This window comes from Helianthus annuus, chromosome 5 (assembly GCF_002127325.2).
Source record: "Helianthus annuus cultivar XRQ/B chromosome 5, HanXRQr2.0-SUNRISE, whole genome shotgun sequence".
NCBI lineage: Eukaryota > Viridiplantae > Streptophyta > Magnoliopsida > Asterales > Asteraceae > Helianthus > Helianthus annuus.
This window is the reverse complement of record NC_035437.2, coordinates 14,455,618-14,483,570: the sequence shown is the minus strand read 5'-3', so window position 1 is coordinate 14,483,570 and position 27,953 is coordinate 14,455,618. Positions and strand designations below refer to the sequence as shown.

General features: G+C 40.6%; 1 long non-coding RNA gene across 1 annotated transcript; it reads left to right on the top strand.

The window, feature by feature from the left end:
- Positions 1–484: 484 nt before the first annotated feature.
- On the top strand, positions 485–6,027 carry LOC110940045. Its single transcript, XR_002592749.2, has 7 exons — positions 485–845; positions 1,000–1,545; positions 4,125–4,176; positions 5,096–5,341; positions 5,418–5,509; positions 5,625–5,689; positions 5,763–6,027. It is a non-coding gene; the product is annotated as an uncharacterized LOC110940045 (long non-coding RNA).
- The last annotated feature ends 21,926 nt before the right edge of the window (positions 6,028–27,953 follow it).

Below are 27,953 nucleotides of genomic sequence, written 5' to 3'. Positions count from 1 at the left end.
CGGTGGGGTTGGGGGTTTTATAGTGACGTGGACAGGCGGTGGAGTTGGGTGAACCGTTTGGCGCCAAACGGTTATATTTTAAAATTTAAACATAGCCCGCTATGCCCTAGCCAACAAACCAATAAGAGCCGGCCACATAGGACCGCTAGGCATGCCCAACGCCCGGGCTGAATCCCCCGCCCAAGGGGCCACGTCGAAACCCAAGCCCACCCGGGGTGGTGACTTGGGCGTTTTCACCCAACTCACGCCCCGACCCCCGCCCCATACCCCATAGTCTTAAAACACCCTTAATGCATAATGTATAAGTCTTTTAAACACAACAAACACATTTATAACCTCACTTTCCACATATACCCTTACTAACTCAAACAAAAACACAGAGATCATGATCTACCGTCCATCACTTCACACGGATCATGATCCAACTGTCCATTAACTTCACACGGATCATGACCCGTACATTCACATTTGCAAGTTGTACTATTCCTCTCTGCACCAAATTTCTCTCTCTGCAGTTCTTCTATTCGCCAGATCTAGATCTGCACCAAATTCCTCGCATTTTCAAAATTTAATATTCCAAATGAAAAAGAGGAGAGGGAGATAGAGAGAGAACGAGAAATAAAGAGAGAGAGAGAGAGACAGAGAGAGGCGATGGAGAAGGAGAGATGACGGCATGAGAAACCCTAAATTACAAAATCGTTCAGATCTTGAAGGATTTCCGATACGAAAGCTTTGTTAGGGGGCTACAATCGAATGGACAAAAGGTTGAGAGGCATCGATTTTGTCATAATCGAGAGAAGGATGAACGGGCAACGACGAACTGGGTTTCGATAAGAGTTTTAAGGGTAAGTTTTTATTGAGTTTTCTTTTGCTTTTTGGCTCGATGATGTGGGGTAAAATACACATATTTGTCCCGTGTAAATTGTATAATTATTGTATAGTTATTTATTCTTTTTAGTTAGTTTTAGTATTATATTACATTATTTGGTGTTTTGGCAGGTCTTGGTGCAAATGGAGGAAAAATGAACAATATGGAAATGACCAGCCAGTTGGGCAGAATGGGACGCCAGTGATCGAAGTAAAATTGTCGCTACTTTCGGCCGCATGAAGTTTGGCCTGCTAAGATACCCATTAATATTATTATTAATTATTATTAATATTGGAAATAAAAAAAAAAAAATCAATATCACAACACTTATTGGACGTGAAGAGTTTTGGATGAATTTCTATTGGGCCATTATTTAGTATTGTCCAACATCAGTTGGATTGGCTATTTTTTTTATTTGGACCATACGACAACAAGCACAGAAGGCTATTGGACCAAAGTAGGAATTGATATATTATTTTTTGTTAAGTGGCTGACCTACGGGATATATACGGCTGGACGGCAGCAAAGTTTGAGAGGGGAGACGCACGAATAGAGTCAAACAACATCAGACGCACAAGGTTTTGCATCGGACGAAAAGACAAAGAAAAAAAAGGCGATCAAGAGAGAAGAAGGTGATTGGTTCGAGGGTTCAAGCCGCGATCAAGATTCACGTCCGGGTTTGCAATTTATTAGTGTTCAATTTTTAATAACTTTGTGTTTTTAAACTTGATTACTATGGATTGTTTATTATTCAAGACTTGTTTCTTTTTGGTGTTTATGATTCTTGGCTAAATATCTTAAACTACCTAGGCTAACGACAATAGTTAAATAAAGTTTGGTTCTTTATTCGATTTTTGGCGTGGTTGTGGATTATTCTTGTACTGTAAAAGCTATGGGAATTTAACTTGGTGTGTATGCATGCTTGTGATTATTTTATTATTGTTTATTGCTTCGTTCGATTCTTGGTGACGGTCTTTATCACAGAATAGAGTCGGGCTAGGGTTTTAGGTTTTGGTGAGTGTCTATATCACATAATAAATCTTTGATCCTTTAGGGTGAAAATCGAGTAAGTAACCTTAGAAGTAATAATCGGTAATTAAATAAAATCAAGTGTTCTGCTAGACTCGCCGCTGAAAGGCTCGAGGATATTAATAGGTCTCGGTTTGGTTATAAGGACTTAACATTCCATTGTCTATTAAGCCAAGATTAAAACCCATTGTCGCTTTAGACGTTCGCGCGGCAAAGTAGAGCGTCTTACATAAGCACTTTCAAGAGACTAGAGGACAGAAAAGAAATCTAGAAAACCGGTGAGCGTAACAGCCTAGGTAGTGCCACAAGAATCGCCTTGAGAGTGTTTGAGGGGCTTAGTGGTGTCTTAATAGGTTTAGTATCTAAAGATCCCGGTTCCACACCACAAAATCATCAAATAGAAATCCATTCTGAGTTTAGCCTGCGTCTAGCCTAGGTAGTCTTCATCACCACTGGTCAAAACCTTCGTTCGAGTTCGTATCTAGTCTTCTAGCATTATTTTATTATTTTATTTAGGATATTTAGAAACCCCCCCCCCCCCCCCCAAATTAATAAACAATTTAGTATGTCGTGTCAGTCTTAGTCTAGATTGAGTCGTAGCGTAATCAGTAGAGTCTCGTGGGTTCGATACTCGGACTTGCTTTAGCTTTACTACATTGATCGGTTCACTTGCCGGTTGTGTGGTTTAGGGTTTAGATCGAGTCTTAGTTTTATAAATTTAAAGCTTAGAGAGTCTAGGATTAGGGTAATTTTAGTTGTTTTAATTAACCCACATTTTCAGCACATCACTCGATTGAAGCCCTAATTTGTTGTTATTTTCTGCTTTGGTTTTGATTTCAATGATGGATCTTTTATTAGTAGGGTGTGGATGTGAATTTAGAAAGTGAAGATAATCTGCTGTAATAAAACGGATTCTAGAAATGCAGGTCTGACTCTATCTATTTTTTGAACTTGTGAAAAATCAGTTTACAACTTGTTTTGAGTGTTTGACAAATTCTGAGTATTTGCGGTGGTAGTCAATAAAATCAGTAAAGAAAAAAACACAATTTTGTTAAGAAAGGAGGGCACCATGTAAGGTGAGAGTAAAAGTCTCTCAAGTTAACCTTCTGCTTTCGAACGGGTGTCTAAGGTTTGAATCCAACTTCCTCTGGTTTCTACCATAGCTAGGGCTGTAAACGAACCGAACGTTCAGCAAACAGTTCATGAACCGTTCGACGGGAAGTTCGTTTGTGTTCGTTCGTTTAATAAACGAACGAACATGAACAAGAAATTTCGTTCGATTAGTTGAATGAACGAACATGAACAGAGGTCTCGTTCGTTCGATTGTGTTCGTGAACGTTCGGTAAGATATTCGTGAGCATTCGTTCATATGCGTTCATTTATGTTTGTATGTTTATGTTTTAATTAAAGATTTTTGTACTTTCATATATTTTATCTATACTTTTTATATTATTAAACTTTTATTTATTTTACTACCCTAATAATTAAACTAGGAAACCTTATTCCACATTGTTTATACACCATTTCCTTTTCTTTTCTCATTATTTACATCGGCGAATACGATTGACCTCTATTCCACATTAAGGGATTCAAGTTCCAGTGCTACTCCCTAGGCCATCTACCTTTATCCTTCGTCGCGTTCGCCAAATTTATTTGTGTTCGTGAACCGTTCGCGAACACGCACATTTCCTTAATGAACGAACACGAACATAACATCTCGTTCGGTAAGTGTTCATGAACCGTTCGTGAACACATTTATTTCCTTAACGAACGAACACGAACAAGGCCTTGTTCGTGTTCGTTCGGTTCGTTTACAGCCCTAACCATAGCCCTTGAAATCCACCTGTCGCACAAGTTGCATTTTACCAGGTCCCACTATTGGTGGAGTCGTCGTGAGCGTTTTTCGTTCTGAAGCACTTCTGTAACCTTGGGTGCTCTAACCATTATAAAAAACAATCTCGAATTGGGTTAGGAGAATGTGTAAATAGGTAATTTAATGATACTTGTTTTGTTATAGTTGGTATAAAACACCTACCCAGAATCAATCATTTAACCCCTGAATAATCAAATAATCAGAAGTAGAATTTGCATATTCAAGCAATATAAACTGCTTATGAGGTAATCATTTTCAAAATGAATAATCCAAACGACCCTATAACGTTGTATTGTTTTCCTACAATATTCACGCTAATAATCATTTTCCTGTGTATTAATGACCTGGTGACAGATATCTTGCTCGTATGGAGACAAACTATGGAAAAGTATCATCTACAGGCTCTGTAAGTTCCCTTAAGCATACATAACCGATTTTAAGTTGGCAACCTACAAGAACCATATAAGTATTAGGCTAATGGAAGATTGTTGCAAACCTACAAAAGCTAGATGGAAGATTGTTGACCCGAACCCATTCTCAACCCGAACCAACCCGGACCCGTTTTAACCGGACAAAATTGTCCCTTGATGTACAATATCTTTAAAAAACATTTTTAACTAACCTGACCCGACCGAAACCTGTTCTGACTCGAAACCCATTCTAACTCAAAACCTGTTCTGACTCGAAACCCGTTCCGACCCGAACCCGTTTCGACCCGAACCAAAACAACCTTTTTTAATTGACCTATTTTGACCCATGACCCGACCCGACCCATTTGCCAGGTCTTAATTTATTATTTATGCATGTAATTGGATTGCGATCTTTTATTATCAATTTTTAAAGGATTCATAATATTAAATAGCTTTTTTTAAAAAAGTTTCATGGTTTTCACACCAGTAAAGATTTGTTGTTTTTATCGAAATCATATTAGAACTGAAGTTACATCCATACAAATGCAAACACCCCTTAGTTGTTGAGATATATGGTGCTTTAGAATTTTAGTATCTGTATTTGTTGAAGCCCATGTTAGCAAGATATTAACAATGGTAAACTAAGTTGTTTTATTTTAGCTCTTGTTTTTACGTCCATCAAACAAAAGTGTTCAAAAATTATAATTTTTTGTAATTGTAATTATTTAAATTATGCTTTTACTATGATGTTATGTTCTCTTAGGTTGGTGTTGGAATATCAAAGCCGAGTAAGGCCATTAGAGCTTGAACACAATGAATCTAATGTTGTAAAGATAACAAGCTAAAGTGCACACTCTATTTGTTGTGTATTTTGTAGCTCTTGAAAAACTAACTTCTGCTTTTGTCCGGTTGTAGGCTTCATTTTAGCGAACCAAGAAATAGATTGAAGAGTTACAAAGAAAGCGTAACCCTGCATATGGTTACTGTTTCGGTGGCCAACTTTGTGTGAGTGTTCTGTAGGCTACAACAACAGATGTTGGGATCGAATGTGAGCCCTGTGATGGAGGAGGACTGTTGCTTTGTGATTTCTGTAAAGCTCAAAAGACAAATGTAAAATCTGAAACAAATCGCTTCTATTGTAGATGCCCATCTTGCAAAGCGGTAAGTAATGTCATTCGGTGTTTTTTTCATTTTTAATCGTAGGCGATGATCAACTGATTCGATTCGTTTATTACAGGTTGGGTATGTGTTGTATCCTAAGTGCAAGGTGTTCAAATGTGTTACTTTTCCTGACCAAAGTGATGTTGAAAGCTCAAGATGATTAAAAAGGTTGTTAAGAATTCAGTGGTTTGATTTACCATGTCCTTGTTATTGTAATCAATGCTCAACTTATATTATATATCTTTCATACTTTGATATGATTTTTATGGCTTTTTTTTGCAAGGACTTCGACATTAGCTTGTGTGTGCCATCTTCGAGGTCTTGTATGTTCTCAACACACTCATGCAGGTGGTTTTCTTTTACATTAATTAATGATAGTTTAAATGAGCATCTTATGTTTCAAGATTGGTCTTTTTTGCAGACATTTCAAAATAAAGTGCTTGCTCATGCTGTCACAAGTTAGATAAAATGGTTTAACGACGTATTACGGACCTATCGTAACATTTATATTTTCATGGTCATATCAATGGTCAAGATCCAACTCTTGTTTCTCTTGTTAAGTTGACAAGCCTTTTGATTATTTATGATTTTACTGCCTTGTAGTTTACATTTGTTTCATGTATTAATCAATTTGGCACTTTGTTTCATGTATTAATCAATGGTGACGTATGTGACATTATGTATGATTTTACTGCCTTTTAGTTTACATTTGTTTCAACACATACTAAGATCAAGACCAACACATCTTCCACATTTACCTACACATAATATTACTTTTACCTACATATAAGATTGAGTTAATTACACAAATGGGTCCTGTGGTTTATACATAATTTCGTCTTTGGGTACTAACTTCTTTTTTTAACAGGTTTAGGTTCTATGGTTTCAATTTTGTAACACCTCTGGGTACTAACACCAAAATTAGTTAATTAATGACTAAAATACCCTTGCATTTTTTTAAGTTTATCAATGTAACACATTTGGGTACTAATACCTAATTTTATTTAAGTTTAAATCAATTTTACAAAATCTATTTTACAAAATCTATTTATTTTTTTATTTTCATTATTTTATTATATCTCTTAATTAACATAAACTCTATTTATTTTTTTTATTTACATATTTTTATTAAATTTCTTATTTAACATAAAATCTACTTGTTACACCAGTATTTTTTTAAATAAAACCTACTAGCTATATACTTTTATGTAAATTAAATTTTCGTTATCATTTTTGGATTGAAATGATTGATAATAATAAATATCTTTCATGTAAAAAAATTTAAGCCTTTTTTAACTCGTTTTTTTGTTCATTTACATTTTACTATTTTAGAAAGATATTTAATTTACATAAAACTATATAGCTAGGTATTTTAGATAAAACAATATAGCAAGGTATTTTAGATAAAACAAAAAAATTTAAGCCTTTTTTTAACTCGTTTTTTTTTTTTGTAAAATAGATATTTAATTTACATAAAACTATATAGCTAGTAGATTTTACTAGTGCAACTAGTAGATTTTATGTAAATTAAATATCTTTCTAAAATAGTAAAATGTAAATGAACAAAAAACGAGTTAAAATGGCTTATTTTTTTACATGAAAGATATTTATTATTATTATTATTATTATTATTATTATTATTATTATTATTATTATTATTATTATTATTATTATCAATCATATATATTCAAAATTCAAAACGAGTAAGGTTTACATTATTTAAAACTAGTAAGAAATTTAAAATTGATTTAAACTTAAATAAAATTAGGTGTTAGTACCCAAATGTGTTACATTGATAAACTTAAAAAAATGCAAGGGTATTTTAGTCATTAATTAACTAATTTTGGTGTTAGTACCCAAATGTGTTACAAAATTGAAACCATAGTACCTAAATCTGTTAAAATAAAAAGTTAGTACCCAAAGGCGAAATTAGGTATAAACCACATGACCCATTTGTGTAATTAAACTTTTACCTACACATATATTCATGCCACGTCATCCGCAACGTCGGATTCCATGTCACCTGCCACGTCGGATGCCACATCACTTGCCATGTCACCTGCCACGTCAACTGCCACGTCAGATGCCACGTCAGATGCCACGTCAAATGCCTTCTAAACAAATTGTTCTACTTTTAACCACACATATAAATGCCCTTTAGCCACACATATATGTGTAGGTATAGCTTACTATATACCTACACATAACTTATGTGTGGGTAATGACCTATATCCACAGTCACGAGTCTACACATCATTACACTTAATTTATGTGTAGGTAAAGACAACTACTAACACACTATATGCTTTTTCCCACACATACTTTGTGTTGGTAAAGCACCAAATTTGTTGTAGTGTATCATGGTTGTGGCGAAGATCATGAACGCCATATATTATTGGCCAGGGATGCATGTCGATGCTCTGAAGGAGCTGCGCAAGTGCGACTCCTGTCAGCGGCACTCTCCAAAGACCCTGCGCCCCAAAAATGATCTTATCCCAGTGTCCACTGCTTGGCCTTTCCAACAGTGGGGGATTGATATGGTGGGACCCTTCCCAGATGCCCCTGGAGCCATAAAGTTTATAATCGTGGCTGTCGATTATTTCACCAAATGGGTGGAAGCCAAAGCCCTCGCATCAACCACTGCCATGATGGTGCGCAAGTTTATCTGGGAGCACATCATTTGCAGATTTGGTCTTCCACTCAAAATCGTCACAGACAACGGTACCAATTTTGCCTCGGAGGATCTTCAAAAGTGGATGAAGGAAATGAAGATAGAACATACCTTCTCATCCGTTGCGCATCCTCAGGGCAACGGTCAAGTAGAAAGCGTAAACAAAAGCATCGTGGAGGGGATAAAAGCCCGACTGGGCACGAAAAAAAGAGGCTGGGTAGATGAGCTCCCAAGCATCCTGTGGGCTCATCGAACCATGCCGAAGACAAGCACCAGCGAAACTCCTTTCAGCCTAGTATACGGCTCGGAAGCAGTTATCCCGACAGAAGTTGGTCTCCCCTCACCACGATTGACAGCAGTCAACGCGGTTGATAATGAAGCAGAACGCCGTCTTGATCTGGATCTCTTAGAAGGAAGGCGCGAGGTCGCGCGTATTAAAGAGGCGAAATACAAGACACAACTGGAAAGGTACTACAATGCGAGAGTCCACATTTGTACCTTCACTCCAGGAGAATACGTTTTCCATGACAACGAAGCTTCGAACGCCGAACGCCCTGGGAAGCTAGCACCCAAATGGGAAGGCCCATACTTGGTCCATGAAGTGCTAGGAAAAGGGGCATACAAATTGCGAACGTTGGATGGACATGTCATCCCGCGCACATGGAACGCGCAACAATTGCGCAAATGTTATATGTAACTACCCCAAGGCCATGTGCCATTTCTCTCATAGTGGCCACACGCCTACTTAATCTCTATGTTGGCTAAACGCCCTTTATGTTATTTATCAGCAATGTACGATTGGCCTAAGTGCCTGTTTTTCCAAGTTAATGAAAGCATACGATATGTTTCCCTACTACCATATTACTTCATGAGTTACAAATGCATGTTAAACTTTTGATTAGTACGAAAACACTTCAGTGAAACATCAACTCTTGAGCTACACTTACATTTATTCGCGCTAACTTAACCAAAGTTTCAAACAACAGTGCAATAATTGTAACGAGTCAGAATAAATGCGGACATAAATATCATATTCAAACAAGCGCAACGCGCAATGGTTACATAAACGCTAACATCCATTAGATCTAGGTGAAGCGCGACTGCGCAACACTGTACATTCAAATAACTAAACAAAACAAGCACAAAGCCTCCAATTCCTATTCAGGTTGATCACCATCTCCGCCGTCATCATCGCCTTCATCATTGCCTGCCAACTCCTCCTCATCAGATACTTCAACCATATGTGGTGGATCAAGGATGGTCTTTAACCGATGACACCAATCGTCATGCTTCAGCGCTTCAATAACCAAGTCCATCACCGGTAGAGACAAGTTATCGTAACCATGTTCAGAGCGAGTCAACTCGGCCTCAGCTTGATCAGTCACCGAGCAATGACTAACGTCGAATTCTTGACCAAACATCTCTGAAGCATGTTGTGCACACTTCAAGTAACCACCCCGATGACCAACTGCGCGCGAAGCATCTATCAAAGTAGCAACAGCTTTATCTAGCTCACCAGCATTCAAGACGAAGTTGGCCATCTACAACAAAAGCAGTACATAAGCCAAACGAGTTTTAATAAATTGAGCCAAGTCAAGAGAAATCATACCAGAGTTATTCCTCGGCTGCGCAGCCACTCAGCTTCAGAAACCAAAGTATCAACAATACCTTGAGCCTCAGAATAGTTGTTCTGCGCCACATTGAGAGTTGTTGTGCTAATGTCTCGCGCCTCCTCGGCCTTATGCTTGGCTTCCTCGGCAGTGGCAGCTTTTGACTTCTCAGCTTCGAGATCAATCTCCAAGGACTCGCTCCTCTCAATCTGCTCGTGCAGATGACGCTTTAACTCAGCGATTTCAACGTCCTTGGCAGACAGATCTCTATCCATGCCAGAAATTTGCGCCTTAAGCTCAGCCTATAGGAAACAAGACTTAGAGAATTTTTTACAAACAGATCCATAAGCAAGAAGGGACAGTTAACATACATCAGCCTGTTCCTTCACAGCCAGCACATCCTCCACCTTCTTCTTCAGATCAGCAACTTGACCTTCAAGTTCGGTGATCTTGGAGCGAGCCGCGTACATGCGCTCGTTATCCTTTGCGCAAATAGCCTTCCAATCGGCACGTTCCTTTGAGAGGAGTTCTTTAGCGGCACGAAGTTTGCCTTTAAGGCCTTCACGACCCCACTCCTCAGCTTTCTTATCCGTTTCAAATTTCGCCTTCTCCTCGTCAAAGGCGGCCTTCGCTTTTTCAAAGTTTTTCACTTGCTTCAGCAACCGCTCACGATACTTCTCCCACTCTTCCCTTTCCCTAACCATAGTCCGCCACTCGCGAACAATCTGATGGTTAGCAGCGCGAGTGTTGGCTTCACCAACCACATACGCATGATATAGCGCGCTGTGAGTTCGCTCCCTCTGACGGTTCACCTCACCAGGAGGAATGGAGTTAAGAAGCCAATTGCGGCAAGGAGCGAATTCCAGAAAAGTATCCTTCTGTTTTAGGCCCCATGGAGGTTGATGAAGCGCTTCCCCTCGACTTTCTTCAGTATAGGACTTATAGTAAACATCTCCCAAGGTGTCCATCGGACCTATAGGAGAGTGAAGCGTCCCACCCCGGCTTCCAGCGCCAGCTTGGCCAGCAGCAAAGCCAGCGCTACCACCAGCAGCAGCAGTAGCCTGTTCCGTAGTCGCCGGATCGGTTTGAACGAGGGCGGCAGTCGGCGAAGGCTCAACAGGGTTCTCCACCTTCAAGTTTTTCTCCTTCTCAGCGATGGGCTGGTCATGCCCAGTGATAGGAGTTGGCCTCGAACCCTACGCCGTATCAGTAGTAATGGGGGCGGTAATCTCAGGCTCCTTCGGCCCAGTAGGAGGCTTGTCAGCAACTTTCTTTTTCTCAAACACTATTTCCCGAACAGGTTTCTCGGGACCCTTCTGTTTCTCCTTTTCAACAGACTGCGAAGAAGTGAACGGTTTGATAGTGACCTTGGTAGCCCTGGGCTTTTTCTGCGCCAGCTCCAAGGGCTCTGTGATCGTGATGCCCTTCTCGGGTTTCTTCTTTTCAGCCTCTGGAAAGATAGAATATTAGAAAGGAGAATACGAGTACAAGAAAATAAAATACTAACCAGGAGAGAATTTGTAGAGTGAGCGCAAGTTGCTCTTCTTTCCAATCAAAGAAGCACCGCCCGGTTTCGGCAACACAGTGGCCCCAAGCACAGCCTCCCGACTCCTTTTCTGTATCAGCTTCACCGCAGGCTCCTCCTGCACTTCCTCTTCATCACCCTCTTCTTGCGCAGCAGAGGACGGAGTGGTCCCAGCATCCGGGTTGCGAGAACCCGCGCTCCCTGAGCTCTTGGAGCCCCCTGCTCCAAGTTTCTTCTCTCCTATACGCGATAAACCTTCAAGTGAATCACTGATAATAACGTAATCTTCCAGGTTACTTTGACGAAGGCGAAGAGTACCTTTGTCGGCGGCAATAGCAGTTGCGCGACTACTACCGGCTCCCTTGCTGGTCACCTCAGGATCCAAGGTGATAACCTTCTTCTTCTTCACAGGCTTTTTCTTCTTATCTTCAGGGTCTATCCCCAAGTCGCGCAACACACCTGCAAAGATTTGAGACCATGGGATTAGCTCTCCATTCGATGATCCCACGGACTCCTCGCTGGAAAGATAGACAATCTCTTTCCCAGCAGAAGTCACGGAGCGCAAGGGTCGAGGGTTAGGTATATGCACACCTTCAGTTGCAGTAGGCGGCTCGGCGAAGGCATCAACAACTGGGTACATGAAATTACCCTTTATTCGCTCGTACCAGTACTCATCCCCATCCCGGAGTGGGCACACGCCCATAGACCCACCAAAGGTAGAGAAAGCGGCTTGATACAAGTGCGCCTCTACACATCAAATCGTATAAATAAAACAAAGTTATGAAGCATGAAATCAAGGAAATCAAGGAAATTACTAACCTTGATCGTCAATCTTCAAGATGGGAACCTCCTCGCTGTCAGGCAACCATCGGTCACTCATGCGTGCAGCAACGAGAACATTCTCTCCAAATACCCGGTTAGGGGTTGGAGTAAGCTGCTGATACCACCTTTCATGCTTGGGAATGGGAAGATCTTCTTTCAGTATCGTTTTAGTCCAGTCCCGGAAAGGCATGGCGATCGGGAGCACCTCCTCGCGAATAAAGAAAAATTTAGGTTTCCAATCATGGAAACTTTTTGGAGGATTTAGCAATATCTTCCTCGCAGCTCCACGGCTAGCAAAAGAGAAGAAGCCCATATTCCTGATGAGCTGATAAAATGCTCGAAACTTCTCGACAGTAGGTTCGATACCATGGGCTCGACATAGGAACTCGAAGTGTCGAACCCTAACCATCCTAGGAGGGCTCATCTGAGAAATATGAAATCCGTAAAAATGAAGAATATTTCCCATGAAGTTTGTCGCCGGCAGCCGGAAATTTCCCTGGAGGAAGAAATCTTCAAATAAGGTAATATAGCCCGGCGGTGCATCGGCGACCGTTTGATTCTGGCCAGGATATCTAGCGTCCCATTCCGGTGGAAACCGGAAGCTCCGTACAAATTGCTCGAATAACCCTAAATCCCACCGGAGAACCGGGACAGGCCCCTCCTCTCTGGGATTTTCTTCAATATGTTCTTCAGCCATGGACAGATTTCAGACGTTGAAACTTCAGAAAGTTTGAAAATATGAAGATTTCTTCAAGAATCTGCTGATAGTAACTTGAAGATTTGAAGCTTCGAGAAGAAATGAGAGAGAAAGGGAAACAATGGAAGGAAAGAATACCCTCCTCTCGAATCCCTTCAACTATATATACCCATCGCATTTAATGCGATGGGTAAGCGTGCCGAATATGCCGCGCACGTGACCAATCCGAAGATGCCACGTAAGGCGTGAAACCCGGAGTGACGGTTATCACGCACGCGTGGGCCACACTCGCCTGACGAAAGCCGAACCGTCAGGAACAACTTGATGACAGTCGTGTCAGCAGTCAACTCAAAGGTCACCATCGAGACTATCTCACCAAACCGTCAGAATTCAAATCTCGAGGAATTTCCCGCTCAAATTCCAAGAAACTTAGCAAAGAAGATACTAAGGGACGCGCTGGATGGCTTGGTTACCCAAGACATCCGCGCGCTATCAACTTAAAAACAAAGCAGCATCAGCTTACAGAGTTGTAGTCGCGCCGTAACAACCGACAAGCGTTTGTACGCGCGCCTACCAAACTAAAGCAAGCATTTTCTACACTTTTCTTTTCTAAGTCTAGAGCTCCAACCACTTGCCTTGCGCATGGTGCAGCACTGGACTGGGGGGACTTGAAGGGGTATGGCCCCAAAAAAGTCGCGCAATCCTTCATCAAGGCTGCGCGAAGGGCCATACTCCTTATTCAACAATTTTCTTACTCGACAACCTCGCGCGAGTGCCACCACACCCCATGAAGAGGCGCGAGGTCCAGTCAGAAGAGAACTGCAATTCCGACACTTAGGAATCTGATAAGAGTCTTCACTACCTGTAAGCCCGCGCAACCCACAGAAAGGTTGCAGCGCAACTCAAGAGTAGGAAGGTACAAAAGGTACAAGTGGCAGGAAAAAGGAGCCAATGAACATTCTACAGGCTCTGTTCAATCGTGCGCCACGACCGTCTGACGTACAAAAGACGAAAAGTACATAAGGACGCCTACGTGGCACCAATCAGAGGACAGAGATATCTGTTCCACGACCCCCACTTGTCTACTGATGGCAGAAGGGCAACAAGGCCGACAACAGTGACACGTGGCCCCAATCAAGGCGCGCCAACGCCGGAGAACTTATAGAAGCCACTAACAGTCGACACCAGTGAGACAAGGAGCATATCCGCTATGTTATCGCCTTCCGGCCCAAGGCCCATCAGCCCACATCCTCTTACACCTCTCCGGCTATAAATAGAGTCCTCACTCCACAGGTTAAACATTCCATTCCCTCTACTCTCACTCCTAATACTTAATTATCCTTCCAAAAGCAGTCGCTTATTCTCACGCCGGAGCCCGGTTAAGAGGGAAACCCCCATATTCCCCTCTTAACGAGTAACGGTGTTCTGTTTTGCAGGATTAGACGTTCAAGACGAAGCTCAGATAAATCATTAGAAGATTAACCATCATGGTAGAAACATAAACCCAACTGATTAGCCTCATAATTAGTTCCATGTTTCTTCAAGCCAGTATAATGCTTAACAATTCATATGCAAATGTCTGACCAATTCAGAGTAGAGGTCTTAACCATTCAGACTATGTATAATGCTTAACCATTCAGAGGCAAATGTCTGAACCATTTAGTCATCTGCTCCCGAAACAAACAGTCTGAACCATTAAGTGCTGAACCAGTAAGAGGTCAGAACCATTAAGAGCTTAGTTAAGAGCTAAACAAACTGCCCCTAAGTAGAACTAGTAATAATCACGCGCGCGTTGCAGCGCATACATATCGCAAATATCGAATTAATTAGTCAAAACGTCATGTGATGCGTTGACCAACGTATGTGTTCGACGTATTCGATTGAACTCAGTATAACCTATATAAGCATTGCGATTGGATCAAAACATAAAGTAAATCGAATTAATACCGTATAATCATAATGTATTATATACATATTATATGGGATATATTAGAGGTTTTAAAAAAAAAAATACAATTTGACTCCACTCGTTTCTGAACAAAATTTACGAAAACATACATAAAAATAAGCATGAAAACGTATTATATTTGACCTGACTCGTTTCCCAAAAAAGTTTACGTCAAAACGTAGACCAACTCGAATTAATACAGACACATATATAAAAATATGCACGTAAAAATGGTTTTAAACGAAAACGTATTATATTTGACCTAACTTGTCTAAAAACAATTACTTCAAAACGTAAAAATACTCAAATTTATATTGATCGGTACATAAAAATATAAAAATATGCACGTAAAAAATGTTTTTCTATGTAAACGAATGATAAAGATAAACAAAAGAATTTAACAAACAAAATTTACTCATGGAAATTTAAATTAGTAAAAAGGTAGGGGTTAGAAACGCCAAATGCCAAAGTAGAGGAGTAGTAGAAACATAGAAGGGACTAAAATAGACAACTCCAATAGTGAAAGGGCCAACCAAAGCCGGTGGAAACCCCACCGACTTTGGTTTTTAAGATATATGTTAAATTATTTATGTTAGTGTTTAAAATATGGGTTATTGGATTTTATTATTCTCACTATTGGATATTGGTTGTTACTACTCTTAACCACTACTTTGACTCCACCACTCCCAACTTAACATTTTGTGTGTTGTGTCACTCCAGTTGAGTGGTTTTTGGCTCCCCTTTTGTCTTTTAGGAGCAGATTCACCAGCAGTAATTAGTAATTCGTAAAGTGTTAGCCTTATATCACCAATAAAACAAGTCAAACACTAAGAAATATTGACCTGCGGAGTGACACAATACACAAAGTGTTAAGTTGGGAGTGATGAGAGTCAAAGTGATAGTTGAGAGTGACAACGACCAATACCCAATAGTTAGGAATGATAAAATCCAATAACCCTTAGAATATCTAACTTCAAATCATCAATGGAGATTCATATCAGTCACATTATTTTTTAAACTATTTAATTTTAACTTAGTTGAAATAAATTTATGTCACCCGTCGGATAGATGATCCACCAATGATGAGTCGCACCTTAGATCTAGAAATGAATGAATAGTACTCATGAGAGGTATGGGTTTAGTTGTAATGGGGAACACCATCTTGAATACTCTAAGCCGATACCTGGCACTTGTGGTCACGTATCCTAACCGCCATGCCATCCCTCTTCTAGACCACGTTCAAAGCCAGTTGAAAGAACAATTTAACAATGTATATATCTGAAGTCTAGTGATTTATTAAAGTTTGATTGATCCCTCACATTGTCAGAACAACTACGGTCTACGGAAATGTGATTTATTAAAATCGGTGGACGGTTAATCATGCATCATGTGGTGGCATTGATAGCCGAAAGACAAAAGGGTACATGCACTAATCGGCCTTTGTCCTCCCGATTGTTGAGTGTTATGTGTCTTATGTCCAAGGCTTGATGCAAAACTACTATGGAGTCGGAGGTCTCACTGGAGCAGTCTATCTAATCCTACGAGTTAGATGTAAGGTTGTCTACATCTTACCCTACCTTAGCTTTGCTATTGGTGGGTTTTACTGAATATGATGATGATATGTAGATAGAGAATCCTAACTTTGACCCATTGGCCATATGTCAAATCTTCACCCACGTGAACAGGGGCAGTTTCTCCTCTAAAGCTCCCATCAACCACTCCTTCAGATCTTGTAGATTTCCGTCATTTAAGGTAATCGGGTCAACCGTATCACGCATATCATACCTTCTTCTTAAAGCCCGGTCATAGTAGTCAATAGCGCAAATAGTGACCACTATAGCGAATAGCGTTGCGATGCGCCGTAAGCCCACTATGACATGTGTATCGACTCCAAAGCGATTAAATAGCGGCATTTTTTTTTTCTTTTTTGGTTTACTATAAAAGCCACTTTATAGGTTTCTTTATTCTCGTAAACATAAGTTGACGGTTTACATAATCACGCCGCTCGTACTCTACCGACTAATGTCTTCTTCATCGCCGATTCTTCTTCTTCGTTCTTCTATCTCCAGCAATAAGGTTCGTTCTAAGTTCGTTCTTCTTCATTGATTTAATTGTTAAAAATTGTATAGTACTACATCTCAATGACTAAGTGACAAATAGTAATTGTGTAAAATATTACACAAACATTTTATTATATTTATTATTCAAGTTTTTTTTTTATAACATGTTGTTTCTAATAAATGGTGGTTATATGTGAGGTAAACATTGGACTTGTACATGTATGTGGACTCTTGGGATGCTTGGGCTTTGGCTGGATTCTACGCATTGGACCAGAATGGGAGATGGGCTTGTTATGCGGACCAGACCACACTTGTAGCTGATCAAGAAGTCTGGGCCTAAGGCCATTTTTGTTAAGTGTATATAAACTAGTAGATGCCCCGTCCGCGTTGCGGGGCGAGGGCCGAATAATTCTCAACCAATTAAAAAAAGACTACTATAATTTTCCTAAGGAAAAAAAACAAAAACGATGATCAGACGGTAGTAAACCAATTAAAACAAAAAAACCTTTATAGTTTTAGTAAAAAAAAAAAAACTAAAACGATGGGAAAAACGTAATTTTTAACTGAGGGCCAAATCATAAATTTAATTCGGGGATAAATTGTAAACTAAATGGACCAACGGGGGAGTGCCAGGAAGTTGCCGGCATGGCTGTAATTTTACACTGTGAGCAAAATTGTAATGTCATCAGGAAAACAAACAAAAACGATGGGGAAAATGTAAAATTAAGTTGAGGGTAAAATCGTAACTTGGCTGTGAGAAAAAAAAAACTAATGGCAAAACTATAAATTTATACGGGGCAAAATCGTAATTTTGAACCGAGAGCAAAATTGGAATTTTTAGCCAGGAGCAAAAGCGTAAATTTTTTTTAAGTGGGGGTAAAAACATAATTTTGAACTGATGGAAAAATCGTTTTTTTAAGGGAAAAAAAATTAATGACAAAACTGTAAATTGAAATGGGGCAAAATCGTAACCTTTTAACCGGGGGTAAAATTGAAATATTTAGCTGGGAGCAAAAGCGTAAATTTATTTTTAAGCGGGGGCGAAAACATAAATTTTGTGACAACACGTAATTCGAACCTACTTTGTGTAACGTTACGTGCTTACGTGAACTATGTTAATTGAATGAATGTATGAATGTTATGTTTTATTATATGTGAATGTGTGTATATATACAAGTGATCCGACCGCACAAAACTCACGATCGCACAACATTACACACGACCGCACAAGTCCACTTCGGGCCTTATCTCTTGTTATCGGACCAAAGGGGCAGCCCATGATGGGCCGGCCCACTCCCTTTATACGAATAGAGGATGGGGTATACCTTTCATAATTTGCAACACACTTCACTCACACAAAACCCTAGTTCATATTCGGTTCCTTTCTCTCTCTCTCTCTCTCTCTCTCTCACGAACCCGACGGCAAACACCCTCCGAAGCTCGTGATCCGGATCGATTCTCTCAACCGGACGTGGTTGACCACCCTTAGTTCAAGAACCTTTTGTGTATCTTACCGAGCAAACCAAGGTGAGTTCACTGCATTTCTCAAGCATGTGTCCCGGTGGTTTGGGACAACTGGTAAACATTTGGAAGGGAACCTTGGGTAAATAGTTAAATTGGGTTTTGATTATTGAACATGGAATCAATAATTATCTGGGCATCATTACCAATGCTTGGTTAGGGGCATTGGGGTCTGGACACTTCCAGGTTATTAAGGGGCAAACTCCCCGGATACATATGGGCACACTCCCTAGGGTATCTAGCATGTTATAAGCAACATCGTATCATGACGTTGAATCGGCTTAATAGACATTTGGTAACATCACACGTAAATAAAACTTTGAACTCACCAGCGTCGTCTGACACACTTGTCTGCATACTTGCAGGTCGTTAGAATTCGTGATATGGACTTGCTATCTGGAGTGCTGGAGTGGTCATGGATCGAGGCTCTTGGATTAACCTATATTCGATACATTGGTTTTGAGTATTATTATGAAACAGTTGTTAAACGAGTTACAACATGCTTCCGCTATACAACTCTTGAGAATTAATATTATGTTTGACATTTTCTATTGGTGATTAACGACATGTTTTATTTAAATATTTATCGTTGGTTCAATGTGATTGGTGGCTCAGACCCTGATGCGTAACACGCCTCGCGGAGTTTCCGCAGGTGGTATTTTGGGGGTGTTACAGTTTGGTATCAGAGCCACTGGTTATAGTGAACTAGGTTTTAAAACGTTTTTGTAAAACCAGACGATAACCGAACACCTTCGAAAAATCGATCATGACACTCAGCTCCAGATTGCAAGGTTCGTCTCTCTCACTTTATACATTACTTGCTTAGCAGTCACACACTCACAACATATATGAAATGAAACATTAAACACCCTAGTGACTTGATAGTGTGACACTACTCTTCGGCTTATGTGAATCATAAACCTGTGATACCATCCGTTGCGTTGTTTGAACGGGGGAAACTTCGAGCGCTAGCTAAGAGGCACTGAGATAAACGTGCAAACCACCTTATTATTATGGGTGCACACTTAATAATAACGTGGGGTGCATGCAAGTTCCAGTGAGGCTTATCAAGCGTGAGAAGGGTTCTGCCTTATTATGAGTGAACTTGGTAGTACATAGATATCAGCATGATACTTGACTTCCATCTCGTTTTGATTCCTAAATCAGTTTATCTCCATATATAGAATCATGAGTGGACGAGGACACGGACGTGGCAACATCAACATGACTCAGGCTGAGTTGACTGACCTAATCAACACCCGTGTGGCTGAGGCTTTAGCAGCCTATCAAGCTGGTACGGAATGTACCAAGTACTCCCTACTCTTATATCGCGTACACGTCCTTTCACTCCTATAATGTGTTTCTTTTCGCCCTTTAGGTCAACACGCGCAACCCCACAACAACCAGCCTGCTTGTACGTTTAAAACATTCATGGACTGCAAGCCACAGACCTTCACCGGGACTGAAGGGGCTGTGGGACTCCTGAGATGGTTCGAGAAAGCAGAGTCAGTATTTGCTATTTGTAACTGCCCCGCTGGGGACAGGGTGAAATATGCTGCGGGTACCTTGGCGGATGGTGCCCTAACGTGGTGGAATGCCCAAGTTCAACTATTGGGCATCGAGGCAGCGAATGCTACAACTTGGGATGACTTTAAAGAACTGATAAGGGAGGAGTATTGTCCTCGGGATGAGGTCCAGAAGTTGGAAAATGAGTATTATGACTTGAAGATGGTTGGATCTGAAGTCGAAGCGTATGTGAAACGATCGTATGAATTGGCCGACATGTGCCCGAACTTGTCCCGGCCTATGTCTCGGAGGATTGAGTTATTCATCAAGGGGCTGCCTCCGCGTGTGAAAAGTCTGGTTACAGCAGCACATCTCAATGATTTGACACAGATTGTCCGTTTGACCCACAAGATTGTGGATCAAGAAGTAGAGAGTAACTCGTTACCACCGCGTGTTTCAACCACTACTACTGCTGCACCCACTGCCACTGCGTCCGCTAATGAGAACAAGCGGAAGTGGAACGATTACGACAAAGCATCTAGTGCGGGTCAGACTCAGAAAAGGCCAGACAACTATAGCAATCGCAGCATCAGCCAGTCGTCTTCTGTCAATCAAGGCCAAGGGGGTAGCCAAAGTCAGGGCCAGTATGCGGGAAGGAAGCCACGGTGTAACAAGTGTGGCTATCATCATTTCGGGCCGTGTGGTCGGACATGTAACAGGTGTGGTAAGGCGGGCCATGAGGCCAGGGATTGTAGGGCCCCACAGCCCAAACACCAGCAGCAACAGAACCAGCAGAACCAGAGACAGCAGGGACAACCACCCCAGCAGAATCAGGGCTTCAGGAAGGGGTGCTATCAGTGTGGTGACGAGGGTCACTTTAAGCGGGATTGCCCTCAGCTACACCAGAACACTAACGACAACAACCACCCGAATAACAACAATGCTGGGAACAACAACAACAATGGCAACAATGGGGGTAATGGTGCCCGAGGCAGAGTGTTCCAGCTTGGGGCAGGGGATGCTAGGAATGACGGCAATGTTGTCACCGGTACGTTTCCTGTAAACAATCATATTGCTTCTGTATTATTTGATTCTGGTGCCGATTGGAGTTATGTGTCCCTAGAATTTAGTCGACGATTGGGGATAACCCCAACACCTTTAGAAGTTAAACAAGTAGTAGAACTAGCAGATGGTAAGACGATAGAGGCCTCGAATGTCCTTTTCGGGTGCAAACTAGATCTCGTGGGTCAGGTGTTTGATATTGACCTTCTTCCCGTTACGCTCGGTAGTTTCGATATAGTGGTAGGCATGGATTGGTTGTCTAAGCACCAAGCGGAAATTTTGTGTAAGGAAAAAGTTGTGCGTATTCCTCTCCCAGATGGGGAGTCATTATCAGTTCAAGGACATCGTAGTGGGACGATGGTTGGTATTATCTCGGCCATGCGTGCGCAGCAGTATCTACAAAAAGGGTATCCTGCAATGCTAGCATTAGTTACTAATGCTCAGTCTAAAGAGAGAAAGATCGAGGATCTACCAGTGGTGCGAGAATTCACTGATGTGTTTCCAGAGGAGCTACCAGGGTTACCTCCTCACCGTCAAGTAGAGTTTCAGGTTGATCTTGCGCCGGGAGCGGCTCCTATTGCTCGAGCTCCTTACCGGCTAGCACCTGGGGAGTTACAAGAATTGTCTAACCAGCTACAGGAATTGTTTGATAGAGGTTTCATTCGACCCAGTTCTTCGCCTTGGGGAGCCCCAGTTCTGTTTGTAAAGAAGAAAGACGGGTCATTCCGTATGTGTATCGACTATCGAGAGCTCAACAAGGTAACCATTAAGAACCGCTATCCGTTACCACGCATCGACGACTTGTTTGACCAGTTGCAAGGGTCAAGTTTCTATTCAAAGATCGACCTAAGATCGGGTTATCATCAGGTGCGGGTTAGGGAGGAAGATGTTCCCAAGACTGCTTTTCGAACGCGCTACGGACACTACGAGTTTTTGGTTATGCCGTTTGGGTTGACAAATGCACCAGCGGTCTTCATGGATCTCATGAACCGCGTATGTAAGCCATATCTCGACGAGTTTGTTATAGTGTTTATTGACGACATCTTGGTTTATTCAAAGAACAAGGAGGATTACGAGCGTCACCTACGTCTCATCTTGGAACTTTTGAGAAAGGAACAATTGTATGCGAAGTTTTCTAAGTGTGATTTCTGGATTCGGGAAGTGCATTTCCTTGGCCACGTTGTTAATGAAAAAGGGATACATGTGGATCCTGCAAAAGTAGATGCGGTTAAGAATTGGGCGGCACCAAAGACTCCCTCTGAGGTGCGACAATTTCTCGGTCTCGCAGGATATTATCAGAGGTTTATTAAAGATTTCTCGAAAATCGCGCAACCCCTCACCTCGCTGACACAGAAGAACACGACGTACTATTGGGGAACGAAGCAGGAAGAGGCTTTCCAAGTTCTAAAACAGAAACTTTGCAGTGCGCCAATCTTGTCCTTACCAGAGGGTACCGAAGATTTTGTGGTCTATTGTGATGCATCGATTCAGGGTCTCGGATGCGTGTTAATGCAACGCGAGAAGGTGATAGCCTATGCCTCGCGACAGTTGAAGATTCATGAGAAAAACTACACGACACACGACTTGGAGTTAGGAGCGGTGGTATTTGCGTTGAAGATCTGGAGGCACTATCTGTACGGTACCAAATGCACCATCTACACCGACCATAGGAGTCTTCAGCATATCTTCGACCAGAAAGAATTGAATATGCGACAACGACGATGGGTTGAGCTATTGAATGATTATGAATGTGCCATCAAGTATCATCCGGGCAAGGCGAACGTCGTAGCTGACGCCCTCAGCAGAAAGGATAATGCACCTAGGCGTGTACGAGCATTGCAACTCACGATCCAGTCCAATCTTCCTTCTCAAATACGAGACGCTCAGGTGGAAGCGTTGAAACCAGAGAACGTCCGAGCTGAAGCTTTACGCGGCTCGAGGCAATGACTAGAACGAAAGGGAGACGGTGCTTACTACGTAACCGGACCATCTGGGTCCCACTCTTTGGCAGCTTACGAGAACTTGTAATGGAGGAGGCACATAAGTCACGTTACTCCGTACATCCTGGATCAGATAAGATGTACCACGACTTGAAAACTACCTACTGGTGGCCAGGCATGAAAGCTCACATAGCCACCTACGTCAGCAAATGTTTGACTTGTGCTAAAGTCAAAGCAGAGCATCAAAAGCCCTCGGGTCTACTTCAGCAACCAGAGATACCCACATGGAAGTGGGAACAGATCGCCATGGATTTCGTGACAGGGTTACCTCGAACTCAGGCTGGGAACGATACCATTTGGGTGATCGTTGACCGTCTCACGAAATCAGCGCATTTTCTGGCAATCAAAGAAACAGACAAGTTTTCGCAACTGGCAGCAATCTACCTTAAGGAAGTAGTCTCTAGGCACGGGGTGCCAACTTCCATCATCTCAGATCGAGATCCGCGTTTCACCTCTGATATTTGGCAATCAATGCATAAGTCGTTCGGTTCACGACTCGACATGAGTACCGCTTATCACCCGCAGACGGATGGTCAAAGCGAGCGCACCATCCAGACACTTGAAGATATGCTTCGGGCATGCGTAATCGATTTTGGGAAAGGGTGGGAGAAACACTTGCCGTTGATAGAATTCTCCTACAACAACAGCTATCATACTAGTATACAGGCAGCTCCATTCGAAGCGCTGTACGGACGGAAATGCCGTTCACCCCTCTGTTGGCTTGAGGTGGGTGATAGTCAGATCATAGGTCCTGAGCTTGTGCTTGAAACATCGGAAAATATTGTTCAGATACGGAACCGTATGGCCGCAGCTCGCGACCGCCAGAAAAGCTACGCTGACAAGCGTAGTAAACCGTTGGAATTCGAAGTTAATGATCGAGTCATGTTAAAGGTCTCACCCTGGAAGGGTGTGGTGCGTTTTGGGAAACGCGGCAAACTAAACCCTCGTTATGTGGGGCCATTCAAAATTTTGGAACGAATTGGAAAGGTGGCCTACAGGTTGGAATTACCTGCTGAGTTGGGTAATGTCCATGATGTGTTTCACGTATCGCAGTTAAAGAAGTGTTTGGCTGATGAAACACTAGTTGTACCATTCCAAGAGCTGAAGATAGACGACAAATTACAGTTTGTCGAAGAACCAATTGAAATTATGGATCGGGAAGTTAAAGTTCGTAAACACAGCCGTATACCGATTGTGAGAGTTCGTTGGAACTCAAGGCGTGGCCCAGAGTTCACGTGGGAACGCGAGGATCAGATGGAACTTAAGTATCCACATTTGTTCCCCAAAGACAAGACAAAACCTAGCAAACCTAATGTTGATGCAACTAGTGAATTTCGGGACGAAATTCCCATTCAAGTTGGGGATGATGTGATACCCCAGGAAAACCAGTGAACGATATAACTTACCTAGCTTCCTCAGTGAGTGCGTACCAAATTTCGGGACGAAATTTCTTTTTAGTTGGGGATACTGTGACAACACGTAATTCGAACCTACTTTGTGTAACGTTACGTGCTTACGTGAACTATGTTAATTGAATGAATGTATGAATGTTATGTTTTATTATATGTGAATGTGTGTATATATACAAGTGATCCGACCGCACAAAACTCACGATCGCACAACATTACACACGACCGCACAAGTCCACTTCGGGCCTTATCTCTTGTTATCGGACCAAAGGGGCAGCCCATGATGGGCCGGCCCACTCCCTTTATACGAATAGAGGATGGGGTATACCTTTCATAATTTGCAACACACTTCACACACACAAAACCCTAGTTCATATTCGGTTCCTTTCTCTCTCTCTCTCTCTCTCTCTCACGCACCCGACGGCAAACACCCTCCGAAGCTCGTGATCCGGATCGATTCTCTCAACCGGACGTGGTTGACCACCCTTAGTTCAAGAACCTTTTGTGTATCTTACCGAGCAAACCAAGGTGAGTTCACTGCATTTCTCAAGCATGTGTCCCGGTGGTTTGGGACAACTGGTAAACATTTGGAAGGGAACCTTGGGTAAATAGTTAAATTGGGTTTTGATTATTGAACATGGAATCAATAATTATCTGGGCATCATTACCAATGCTTGGTTAGGGGCATTGGGGTCTGGACACTTCCAGGTTATTAAGGGGCACACTCCCCGGATACATATGGGCACACTCCCTAGGGTATCTAGCATGTTATAAGCAACATCGTATCATGACGTTGAATCGGCTTAATAGACATTTGGTAACATCACACGTAAATAAAACTTTGAACTCACCAGCGTCGTCTGACACACTTGTCTGCATACTTGCAGGTCGTTAGAATTCGTGATATGGACTTGCTATCTGGAGTGCTGGAGTGGTCATGGATCGAGGCTCTTGGATTAACCTATATTCGATACATTGGTTTTGAGTATTATTATGAACAGTTGTTAAACGAGTTACAACATGCTTCCGCTATACAACTCTTGAGAATTAATATTATGTTTGACATTTTCTATTGGTGATTAACGACATGTTTTATTTAAATATTTATCGTTGGTTCAATGTGATTGGTGGCTCAGACCCTGATGCGTAACACGCCTCGCGGAGTTTCCGCAGGTGGTATTTTGGGGGTGTTACAAATTTGAACTGATGGTAAATTCGTAATTTTAAATCAGGATAAAATCGTAATTTTATTGGGCCAATAGGAGAGTGACAGGTGCCTGACACTGTTACACCTGCCGCACTTTTTCCCCAATTGAAAGCCTTCACTATTACATAGTGACGTGAGCCACTTCTTTTTGTAGTTGTGGATAATTGGGGTAGCAAAAGAACATTTAGCATCAACTGATTAAAGCTTAAAGAAACAGTACACAGAGAAATTTATACACAATGAATTAGATAGCAAGTAATTATACCTTTGCAAGCTCAACATTCCAAGAAAAATTATCCGCTAACCATGGTCATCTTCTTTGTAGTAACTCTCCACAATCGAAGTGATTACTCATCTCAAAAAGTCAAATCTCAAGTTCTAATGCATCGATTTGAACTTGAATCTTTATCAAGTCAATTCATAAATTAAACTTTTATTATAATATACTCATTCAAGTTATTTGACTTATGATTTAGTTATACATCAATGCTTAACAATGTAGGGGCGGCAATTCTTGACACGACCCGTCAACACGGCCTAAACCTGACTTGAAAAGAAAAATAGGTTTGGGTCGACTAACACGACCCGTTTAAAAAAGAGTCGGGTTTGGGTAGACCCATATTAAAAACTGGTCGGCTTTGAGTTGACCCGTCTAAAAAACGAGTTGACCGTTTAACTATTTAGAAGAAAAAAACTTTTATATTTTTTGTTTTTGTTTTTCCCATTCTATATTACATAGTTTTAATAATTTTAGTTTTGACACATTATATTATTTATTTGTTGAGTGAATTGTCATTTTAGTCCCCAAAGTTTGTCCTAAATTGGCACTTTAGTCCAAATAATTTCTTTTTCTTCTCTGGCCCCTTACTTTTCTATTTTTTCGTCATTTTGGTCAAACCCATTAATTTCGTTAAAAATGTCAGTTAACTCATACTAAATAGTTTGGTAGTTGTCATTTTCATCCAAAAACCATTTTTTTCTTTTATTCAGTTATATATATAAAAAACTTTAATTAAAAACCCTTAAACTAAAAAAAATTAAAATACATATTCATATATATATATATATATATATATATAACCTTTAAATTTATAAAAACAGAATATCAACTAATATATATTAAAAAACCCTTTAATTTTTTCAAAAATATTCTTATATATAATAAAAATCCACCAATCCCCGATTGTTTTATATGTCGATGTGGGTGGTGATGGGTGATGGAGGTGTGTGGCGGAGGTTGGTGGTGGTGTGGAGTAGGTGGGTGGTGATGGGTGATAAAGGAGGTGGAGGTGGTGGTTGTGGACCTGTGGTGAGAGAGGGGAGGGGGGGGGGAATGGGGGGTTGTGCATTGGTGGAATTTTATCATATATAAAAATATTTAAAAAAAAAGTTAAAGTGGTTTTTCAATATATATTAGTTAATATTCTATTTTTAAAAAATAAAGGTTTTTTTATATATTAATATATATTTTTATTTTTTTAGTTCAGATGGTTTTTTAAATAAAGTTTATATATATATATATATATATATATATATATATAGAGAGAGAGAGAGAGAGAGAGAGAAAGGTTAACATACTTCACGGCTTATCATACTTCACGTAGGAGACAATGGTAACCATTGGATCAGGGGTATAATCACGCATGGACCACATAATCACGCATGGGACCACATAATCACACACGTTATTTTGGTCAAAAAAATAATTACGCATGTTATATATTTCGTGAAGTACGTTAATGTACGTTAAGGCGTGAAGTACATTATACTTTCTCTATATATATATATATATATATATATATATATATATAACTGCATAAAGAGAAAAAATGATTTTTGGATGAAAATGGCAACTACCAAACTATTTAATGTGAGTTAACTGATATTTTTTAACAAAGTTAGTGGGTTGGACCAAAATGACAAAAATAAATGAAAAATTCAGAGATCTAGAGCAAAAAAAAAAAAAAAAAAACTATTTGAACTAAAGTGACAATTTAGAACAAACCTCAGGGACTAAAATGACAATTTACTCTTTATTTGTGACACTCATACTTATCATTAAACATGTTATCGACAACTAGCTTAATACTCGACAACTCGCTTAATAGTCGACAACTCTCTTATAAATCTTCAACGTGTATGACTCATTTAAAAATACGGGTTAAAATGATCGGGTTCAGATTGACCCGAATTTATATGGTTAGGGTTGAAATTTTTTACCAAAATAATAATAATAATAATAATAATAATAATAATAATAATAATAATAATAATAATAATAATAATAATAATAATAATAATAATAATAATAATAATAATAATATAGGTCGGGTTAAACATTTCAACCCACTAACATGTCAACCCATTAAACCGACACAATAGACCCCCCAACTTAACATATATTTAAGAACATAAAGAATTGGAGAGTAAGATTATACCTTTTGGGAATAAATTACTTGTGCTGAATTGCTTCCGATCAAAGGTTCTTTAGAAAGAGCAACGTGCTCATCACATAAAAATTGGATGCCATGTGAAGAAAACTAACGTAGTGTTATGTGTAATAATTAAAAAAAA